At 52.0% G+C, this 9957-nt stretch overlaps 1 long non-coding RNA gene across 1 annotated transcript; it reads left to right on the plus strand.

Moving 5' to 3' along the window:
- Positions 1 to 772: 772 nt before the first annotated feature.
- LOC107181134 lies at positions 773 to 6239 on the plus strand. The gene is made up of 3 exons (XR_001511941.2): positions 773 to 1184; positions 1588 to 1673; positions 5808 to 6239. It is a non-coding gene; the product is annotated as an uncharacterized LOC107181134 (long non-coding RNA).
- The last annotated feature ends 3718 nt before the right edge of the window (positions 6240 to 9957 follow it).

Here is a 9957-nt window from a genome sequence, read left to right on the forward strand (position 1 = left end):
CACCTCTGTGGTCCTTTTCCTGATGGGAAAACTGAGGTCGCGAACGGGCAAAGGAGAGGCGCCCGAATGTCCCACAGCAGAGGTACTTATTCCTAATTTGGAGCACGCTGTCGCCGTTTCAAAGTATCACCCAGGAAAAGGAAATAATCTGGTAAAGTTGACGTGACAGGGGGGAGATGAGAAGGGAGGGGAGGTCTGGGGCAGCTGGGATGGGCGACGGGCAGGGATGGGGATGGTGATGGTGGTGATGGTGATGGTGGAGGCGATGGTGGCGGTGATGGTGATGGTGACGCTGGCCGGCTCCTCTCCCGTTTCTCCATCACTGCCTGTCCTTTCTGCCTCCTCCGTCCCCGCGTGGCCTCTGCCCGGAGAAACACAGCCGCCAGGATTTGCACCCACGCCGCACGGCCTCGGGCACAAGGCTGCGGCGCCCCGAGCCCCGCGCCCCCCGCGCCCCCCGCGCGCCGCGCTCCGCCGCCCGCACCGCCTCGCGGGGCGCGCACCGGCCCCGGCTCCCCGCCCGCGCGCCCGCACCGCCCGTCTGGCCCGACACCCGCGCCGGGAGCGCCCGCGCCCCCCGGCCCGCTCCCCGCCGAGCCCCCGGCGGCCCGGCCACCGGTCACTTACGCCTGCGCCGGGCCCCGCCGCCCCGCGGCCCCGAGACAAAGGCTGCGCGGCCGCTGCGCCGCCGGCTGCTCCTCCAGCCGCCGCTGCCGGGGACCCGGAGGAGGGGGGTGGGGGGGCGGAGGAGGCGAGGAGGAGGGGACGGCGGGGAGGGGCCGCCGCGGCGCCGGCCACCCGGCTGCAGCGGCCCAGACCCCAGTCCTGCGAACCCGGCCCGCAGCTCTCCAGGGCGCCGTCCTCCCCGGGTCGTGGGCCCGAAAACCTCCCCCAGGGGACCAGGGGACCGCCCCTTGAGGGGGGGTGGGGGAAGAAGAAGAAGGAGGGGTGTGTATGTGTGTGTGTGTGTGTGTGTGTGTGTGTGCGTGCGCGCGCGTGTGTTCCTTCTTTCCACTCCTGATATCCTCCATCCACCCCCGCGGCCCCGAGCCATCTCAGGAAAATGCCAGACTCTGCCTCCCCTGTACAACTCTGGGGGCGCGCCCACGGACCTCCTTTCCGTCCACGCACCTGCCCGCCGGACGTCCAACCATTTTGTGGAGCGCAAAACTGAGACCTGGAAGGTGAGGTGCCCAAAGACGCCAGGTGGGAGAATGCCAGCCTCGCGAACCCTTCGGGACCCACGTCTCACTTGGTTTCCTTTCCCGGGCTTCGTTTAGCGCCAATTGCTTGAGCCCCCCGCCCCAGGGACCGGACAGGCTGGAGGGTAGGCAAGAGTGCTCCCCTCCATGCTCCTGCGGGGGAGTCGGTAGGCTTCCCTTTCTGGGAGAAGTACCACTTTCGCTTGGCTCAGGCATCTACATCTTGTCAAGAACAGTGGCTTTGATTTAGTTTTATTTTAAAAACTTTTCATTATGGAATTAAAAAAAAAATCAAAAGTAAAATGCTCTAAGGAACCCCTAAGTGGTCAGCTCCAGCTTCAAAGATGGTACTACTCTCTCCATTCTTCTTTCATGTATCCCCCAGCTCTTCCCCCATCCCAGAGACTAAGGACTTGAAAAGAACGTGATCACGATACCCTTACCCCACCTTACCGAATTGAGAATAATTCCGTAAGTATCATCTGCCTGTGGCTTGTTACCAGCTCATGGTTATTCGTGAAGTAATGGTTATTGCCAGGTCTGTGTGGAAGGGCCTTACCAATGCTGCTTGGCTGGGGCGTGGGCCCTAAGTGTCCCCAAAGCCGGTGGTAGAGAAGGTTGTCTACCTTGTTGCAGGCCTGCAGTGACTGATGGAGCAGGAACAAGGCACTGCGGATCTAGCAAGGGCCAGATACTCCTTACCGGTCCCAGGCCCCTGGAAAACTGTGATTGAAGCCTGTCCTTCCAGGAAAATGCGCCCACAGGATTCCGGGGCTTTGATCTCACTTCTCACCGGCCGCCTGAACCCCAGTACGGGTTACAAACTACAGAGCTGGGCTGAAGTGCTCCTTGCAACCCCCTGGAGCCCCGTAGATGGGATTCTGAGGGTTCTGCTGGGTTCCCCTCTTGTTTGCTGAGAGTTCTGGGGCCCAAGGACAGCAAGGGAGTCACGACTCGGTTGGGGGCCTTTTCCCCCCTGGGAGAAGCCTCAGTGTTTAAGTCCTATGCGAGTGCGGCAGGGAAGTGGATTCTCAGCTGTCCCTCAGGAGAGCGTCTTTCGAGGATGAAGAGACCTGAGTTGTGCCAAGGGCGTCTAAACACTTGGCTGATCTAACCTCCCCGGTGGCAAAGCCGGAGTCCCCCCCTGGGTGCCGGGCTTTGCGGGGAGGGGTTGTTAAGCGGTAGGCACATCGGAGCAGTCAGGGTGCACGTTCTGGACTCTGCCCGGCTTTGAAGTCAGTACCTCTTGCTAGCCTTGTGACCTCGGGCAAATTACTGGACATCTCTGGGCCTGTTTTCTTATTGGGAGAAAGAAATAGGGCCGTCGTTCAGACCTGCCTCGTTGGGCTGCCGGAAGGGGGGGGTGTTTACGCAGGTTCAGTGCCTGGTTCAGAAGGGTTGAAAAGGTGCTCAGAGCATTCGTGCTGCCTTGTGCCCTCTAAGTGGGAGAGCCGGTGACTGAGACCCAGAAGGACCTCTGCTGCCCCGAAGAATACACGGCCGTGGGGCGCCTGGGTGACTCAGCCGGTTAAGCATCCAGCTCTTGATTTCAGCTCAGGTCATGGCCTCAAAGTTTGTGGGGTCAAGCCCCACGTCAGGCTCTATGCTGAGTGTGGAGTCTGCTTGGGATTCTCTCTCTCTCCCTCCCTCCCTCTCTCAAAATAAATAAAATTTGCCACAAAGGATTCACAGCCACAACTGAAGCCGACAGAAAGGGCCCACGGCTGCTTTCCGGGGCAGCAGAAGCACCTGTGAAAAAGTGGCTCTTCTCTCGATTACTGGCAGGCCTCGGCAGAGTTCCTGAATACTGTGGGTTTCCCTAGGGACCTGGGTCCAGGAAATGATCTCTGAGATGCCAAAGGGGCGCGTGCAGTCTCTCTCCGCCCACCCCGGTCGGACTGGTCTTGGTCAGTGGAACCTGACGTGCCCTCTCCTGCTTCTCCAAGCCTTACTTTCTCTGTGAAGTCTGACGACCTCAGGCAGCAGAAAATCTCCCCCATCTGAGCTCTTGGGCCTATCCTGCGTTAGTGATTCGCGCGGTCAGTTGCTATGCCTGTTGCGTGGGTCTGCCTCGACGGCAGATGTGTTGAGAGCAGAGACTGTCATCAACTGCCCCAGCACTGCCCATAATACCCTGTTCCTTGCCCAACCCAGCATCGGAGCAAAGAATGCTTCCTGTAATGTATGCAGATTATCATTCTCCCAAGAGGGTTCCACGTAGGCCAGGATTTCCATGTCCCGTGGCCAGCCCAGCAACTAGCCGAGTAGCTCAAATCTGCTCACCTGCCAGCCCTGCCCCAGGGCAGGGCTGGGTCTGAGGATGAAGGGGCGTGTCCCTGGGCTGGGGCATCCCAGTCACCCTGATTATGACACTCTGATTCCTAATCTTCATCTCCTGCTTGCTCTAGAATCTCGGTCCTGACCTGGAGAGCATTGTCTGCTTCCCTGGTGTGGCTCTGGATTTCGGTGACCGTTTTCTGGAGAGAACCAACCTTTTGCTTCTCTCTGTATCTTCCCCCATCTCTGCACCCCTTCCCTTCCCTCACTTACAAATCTCTTCCTTTCCTAGCTTGTAATATGGATCGCATTGATTTCTCTTTTTCTTTTTCTTTTTCTTTTTCTTTTTCTTTTTCTTTGTTAATTTCATTTACTTATTTTGAGAGGGAGTGAGAGAGCACAAGCTGGGGAGGGGCAGAGAGAGGGAGAGAGAGATTCCCAAGCAGGTTCCGCACCGTCAGCACAGAACCCCACACGGGGCTTGATCTCACAAACCGTGAGATCATGAACTGAGCTGAAATCAAGAGTTAGAGGCTTCACGAACTGAGCCACCCGTACTTGGCCTGCATCAATTAGGGAGAAGGTAGGTGAGGAGAATCTGGACTGAAGTTTACATAGAATGATACGAACAGATAAAAGGTAGAGTCTAGTTGTGCTCAGGGGAGATGTGTTCCCGTGGAGGTCTTCTTACAGAATGTAGAATATTTTAGGGATACTCAGACCTGGTGGGTCTTCTTGGGAATAAATTTACCCGAGAGCCCTCGGGTTAACACAGAACCCAACAAAGAATATTATTGCCATCCGTTTGGTCTTTGTGGACAATCCGACACTCTGTGCCAGCTCTAAGAAAAAGCTCTATAAACTATTAAAATGACAAAGAACTTCAGTCCTGCTAAAGCAATAGAGTTTGGCTTAGCTAAATGGAACACCAGACAAATGAGAAGGACGGCTTGGGGTGATGAATGGATTCACGGCAATAAAGATGAACTTACAGAAGATTAATAGAAGGAGAGATGGATAATATCGGGGCTTCCAGCTGTTGATGAATGCTAAACTTATTGACATTGAAGATAAGCCTAGATAAAAGGCATTCAGTCCAAATGGAGAGAGAATGCTTCAAAAGAAGCCTAATGCTCGCAACTAAATTAAGGCAGTAAATATATCTGTGGTTCCAGCCCATTTGTTATGATAGAGACTACAGATCATTATAATGAGAGGCAGATTATTAACCACAAAGGGCCCTGTGCATCACAGGGAATTGGAGCCACTCGCTCCCCCACGTCCCAGAAAATCCACTTGGTCGAGAAGGAAGCCTTCTTCGTACACTAGTTGGAAACTAAGACGACTGAGAACGTCACGTGGGGGTGGTTTTAAACCCTCAAGAGGTGCGGTCTGTGTCCCCTCCCACCCAGTCTGGATGGGCTTGGTTCTGCTTCGCCAACAGGGCAAGGCGGAGTCCGTATAGGTGATCTTCTGGGGGCAGATCATCAAAGGCATGCAGTTTCCTTCCGGCTCCGTTGGAAGGCTTGCCCTCCGGTGCTCCCTCTTGGGGTAGGCCTACCCAGAGCTTCCAGATGATGCCGGTGCATATCCAAGAGCAAACAAAAATACGCCAGGTGACTTAGGAGGTTTTGCCTGCAAAGGGTTTACAGTCTCAGCAGAGATCAGCGGGATATAAGCTGGACCAGAAGGTTGGGGTCTCACTGAATTCCGGGCTGTACTCTGCCCTTCCTGGCTACGTGGGAAAGTGGTCGTCTCTGTGCCCGGTGTCCCTCCCCCCGTAAAGTCAAACAGTTGTGAAGAGTGAATACACATGAGGCATATAGAACATGGTCAGTATCCCATAGATGGCAGCCGTTGTTAAGGTTATCGTGTCCCAGGACACACTCTGTGACGCAAAGCAGAGAAAGGGCTCCCGGACCTGCTCACATCATCAGGTGATTTCTTTTTCAAGAAAAGCAGATGTGTATAATGGATTTGATTAATAGGCCCTATAGTTTTATAACCAACTCACAGCCGCTTCCTTTAAATCAGGGCTTTACAATCTTTTTTGGACTATGACCCACGCTAAGAAATACATTTCCCATTGTGACCTGATACACACAAGAATCCCCCCCCCCCCATCAAAGCATATAAACATCTTCACTGGGCAACACACTCTGGTATTTTCAATTCTGTCCTATTTCATTTTTCAAAATCTACTAAGTCGATCCCCTAGCCCATTAAATGGGTCAAAATCTACAACTTGAAAAGCGGTGCCTTCTGTAAACGACTTTTACATGGCTTCCTTGCCCTAACCTTTTCACTGTTTTTCGCTTTGTCGCCCAGCTCTTCTCCACTTTCTGGAAGTCTCGCTTGTCCAGGACGACCGGTCTACTGCCTCCCTGGCCTGATGGGCGGCCACGATGAAGCCGGACCCACCGGTCCCGGCACAGAATATAGCACGTGTCGGACAAGGATTTTTGAACTGAGTTTAGAACAGGGATTCTAACTCTGTTTTTCTGCTCAGGTTTTAAGTGGGCTAAGCACTTAGTTCTCAGATGATTTCTAGGTTGCTGGTAACACACTGTAAGTGTCAGGGAGAAGAGACTTGGCTGGCAGCCCTTTCTCAGATGTTCCAAGCAAACATGCACACGGTTCTCAAACCTTAGCCTGGTCTCAATGCCCGTCTTCCCTGAAAGCTGTTTTCGCTTTATAACCACAGGACGTTTCAAATCAAATTCCAGAAAATGCCTCGCAATTAAAATTTTACACTGCCTGTCGCTACGTGCCAGCTTTGCTACTGCTTTTCGTCGCTGCCCATTATAAATAATGACCCTGGCGTGCGTTTTGTTACTAGAGCCATTAACCCAACAGACCGTTCCGCTCACATGAAACAAGCCGTGCATCTGCTAAGGTGACTTGGTGGGTAGATTTTTTTTTCCTTTTGTATTTTGTTCTTTGTTGTTTTTTTTTTTTTTTTCCTTCTGCAGAACCCGGTGACACACAATAAAATGGGCAAATGGAAATTTCAGGGAAATGTACATCAGAGCTACCGATCCTTCATGGGGTATCTACGTATGGCTTATAGCACGAAACGTTTTTGTCCACTCTTGGGGCTGCCATGTTGACAAAATGAGATTGCTTTTGCACGGGCGTGTCCCACCTTAATCTCCTTTTATCTGCAGATAAAAGGAATTACCTTCTCTTCCCGGGGAGCCCATGATGGAGTAGAGAGCAGGTGGGGTTTGGTTTCACACAGACTAGGGTGTTGGCTTACAGCTCTGACATTCATTAACTGAGCAATTAGAAGCTTCAGATCTTTGAGCCTCATTTCTCTTGTCTGTAAAATGGGAATAATAATGCAGATAATAATATACCTCTCAGCACCGTGAGAAAAGCTCACCATAGGCTGGCCAGTGGCCATGGCATGGCCTGACTAAAAAAGTCACTAGATAGTGATGAATAGCCCCAATCAAGTAATTTAAAAAATAGCTTTATTCGAAGAAATGAGTACCCCAAAAGTCCAGACAGTGGGTGTGGCAGACAGAATAACAGTCCCCAGAGATATTCATATCCTAATCCCTTGAATTTGTGAATATATTATATTTACAGACGTGGGTAAGTTAAGGGTCTGGGGACGGAGCGATCGCCCTGGGTTATCCAGGTGGACACCATGTCACCACAAGAGTCCTTTTAATCCGGGGGTCAGAATCAGGGAAGGGGATGTGAGGACAGAAGCAGAGGTTGGAGTGATGTAGAGCCACGGGCACAGGGCTGCAAGCAGCGTCTAGGAGCTGGAAATCCATCGTCTCCTTAGAGCCTCCAGAAGGAATGCAGCCCTGTCAACAGCTCGATTTTAGCCTGTGGGATGCATTTTTAGACCTTTGATGGTCAGAACTATACAGTAATAAATTGGTGTTGTTTTAAGCCACTAAAGTCATGGTAACTTGTTACAGCAAAAACTAATCTGTCAATGGAGGAAGGGGACTGTCATGGGCAAGAAGTATACAAGGTCAGGTGGGCTTCTGGGGGGAATGGCCTCCTCCTGAGTTCTTGATTTGGGTTGGGGGAACCCAGACAAATGGGTATTCAATTTATAACTGCGTGTTCAATGTTAGATAAATGCTATGTATCTTTTTCTTCATGTAAGTTACATTTCATAAGTTAAACATAGTTCCAGTGGCTTTTTTACTTGGAAAAAGCTGGGATCTGGCAGAAAATAGAAGAGACCCTCATACTGGGTCATTGAGGAGAGTTTACAGAAGCCGATAGTTACCACGTTGTGGCCAAGGTTAGAGAAGGAAACAAAGGCCAGCACACTGGCCTGAGACTAGCAATGGAGGGAAGCCATCACCACGGGGCTGGAAGAGACGAAGGAGAAGGATGCTCCAGAGCCTGAGAGGAGCAGCTTTGTGGAGAAGACTGCCAGACAGGAGCCGTCGGGGGAGGGACCTCTCAGTGGAGGAGGGAGGGGAGAGTTTCAGCCCACTGGCCAGTCCCTGTGGCTGCCTCCCATTGGCCGATCCCACCTAGAAGCCAGAGCACAGGGCCTCGTTGACGCCTCCCCAATGCGGAGCAGGGTGGAGAGAGTTGCAAAGTGGGTCTAGAGGGCCAAAGGAAAATATCCTAGACAGTCCATCCCCTCTTGTCTGTCATTTGTGTAAAAGAAAAATCATGGTTTCTGCAGAGGGGACATGCACAATTTTATCAGTTGTGTTATCACCGTAGGTGAAGTCAATTCAGCCATATACCCATGGGAAACCTAACATTTTCGCCCTAACAGTGCTCTTCCTATACTGAAACGTAGGTGATGGGGAAGAGGGAGAAGGAAAACAATGAACAGAAACAGATCTGCTGCATATTCCTTTTCCGTGGCTGTGATGATGAGGCGTAAGTGGCATTATTACACGACTTGCCCGTCTTCCCACAGTATGTCCCTCTTCCTCTCCACCAGTGGGTCAGCTGGATGAGGAGGTTCTCTGATAAGTGATAGTGACCCAAACCCTCATACCTGAATGACCGGAGTCCTTGACTTCACTGCAGCTTTCCTTGGATGAGGACAGCTGGGGAGAAGTACCAAGAGGCTATATCTCCAGGAATCCCTTGGGCGAACCCCCTAAACCTCCCTGACCCGCTGTGTAGCGATGATCCAATTTTTCCCTGGTAATTGAGATCCGTCACTCTGCTCAGCCCAGTGACCTCTTGTAGGCTTTTGACTCAATAGCATGAGGAGATTCAAGTGGCCAGGGGGCAGTCTTGGATTCTAATTTAACAGTGCTATGACTGTTCCCTGGTGACATGGTCCTCTGTTGGGTTCTAGGACTTCCAGCCTCACCAGTTTCAAGATCACAGGATAAGATGGAAAAGTCTCCGAATGGGTTTTGGGGGGATTAGGTATAAGAGACTCAGGGACACTGCCATCTCCAACCTTTGATCCCTAGACACATGGATCTGGATAATGGGAGAAGCCACCAAACATTAGCCATAGGTCAGAAGCACATGCTAAATCCTATAGGACGGCTTCCAATAATTTTCAGGGTATTCCTCCCATCTGTTACCATGACTGAGCCTTCAAGAGGCCATTCCACTGTTCTATTGATGCCGCTTCTGGGTGGTGGTGGGCCATGGGGTAAGACTAGCCCACTTCATGAACCACCATCATCGGAAAATGTGCCCTGGGTGGAGTAAAAGTTGTAAGGGTTATTATGACTACAAATGAGGAGTTCTTCAAGTCCACATTTGGGGATCTGGCAGAGCACTGAAGACAGAAAGGGCAAATCCATACTCAGAGTGTAGGTTATCATTTTGAAGACAGATCACTGCCTCCTCCATCGTGAAAGAAGCCAGTGTAATGAATCTCTTCAAAGGTAGCTTCTCTGGAGAACAAGTGACATATCAGGGGCTCCATGTTGGCCTCTGATGTTGGAAGTAGCCAGATCCTTGTCGGTGAGGAGAAGACCCTCTGGCTGAATGCTACATAATCCCCATTCCTGCCACCCGGCCACATGGTCATTGTATGGGGTGGTGGGGAAAGGGCTGGCAGCTACAGAGCACGTCATCTTGTACAACTGATCGTGGAGAACCTTACTTTGGGTGAATGACTCTTGTGAGGATTTGCAGAGAACTTAAATCGCTCCACATTCCATGGAGGTTGGCCACGTTCCAAGAGGTTACCACATTCTTCTAAGAGCTCCTTCCACCGGTTCTTCAATTTTCCTCTTTCCCAACCCCCACTGGCAACTCCTCTGTGAGTCACAGCTCACGAGTCAGTGTAGATCCAGATCTCTTCTTCCGCACCGATGGACAGCAGCGAGTTTTGCCCACTGTGGGGCGATTCCCTTCACCGGTGATTTTTAGGACCATCCCTGAGTGTGACTGCAGTGTCATCTGCCTCTAACTGTCCAGCTCCCAATTATTCCCATTAAGATCGGGAAACCTGGGGTGCCTGGGTGGCGCAGTCGGTTAAGCGTCCGACTTCAGCCAGGTCACGATCTCG

Source organism: Panthera tigris, chromosome A3 (assembly GCF_018350195.1).
Source record: "Panthera tigris isolate Pti1 chromosome A3, P.tigris_Pti1_mat1.1, whole genome shotgun sequence".
NCBI lineage: Eukaryota > Metazoa > Chordata > Mammalia > Carnivora > Felidae > Panthera > Panthera tigris.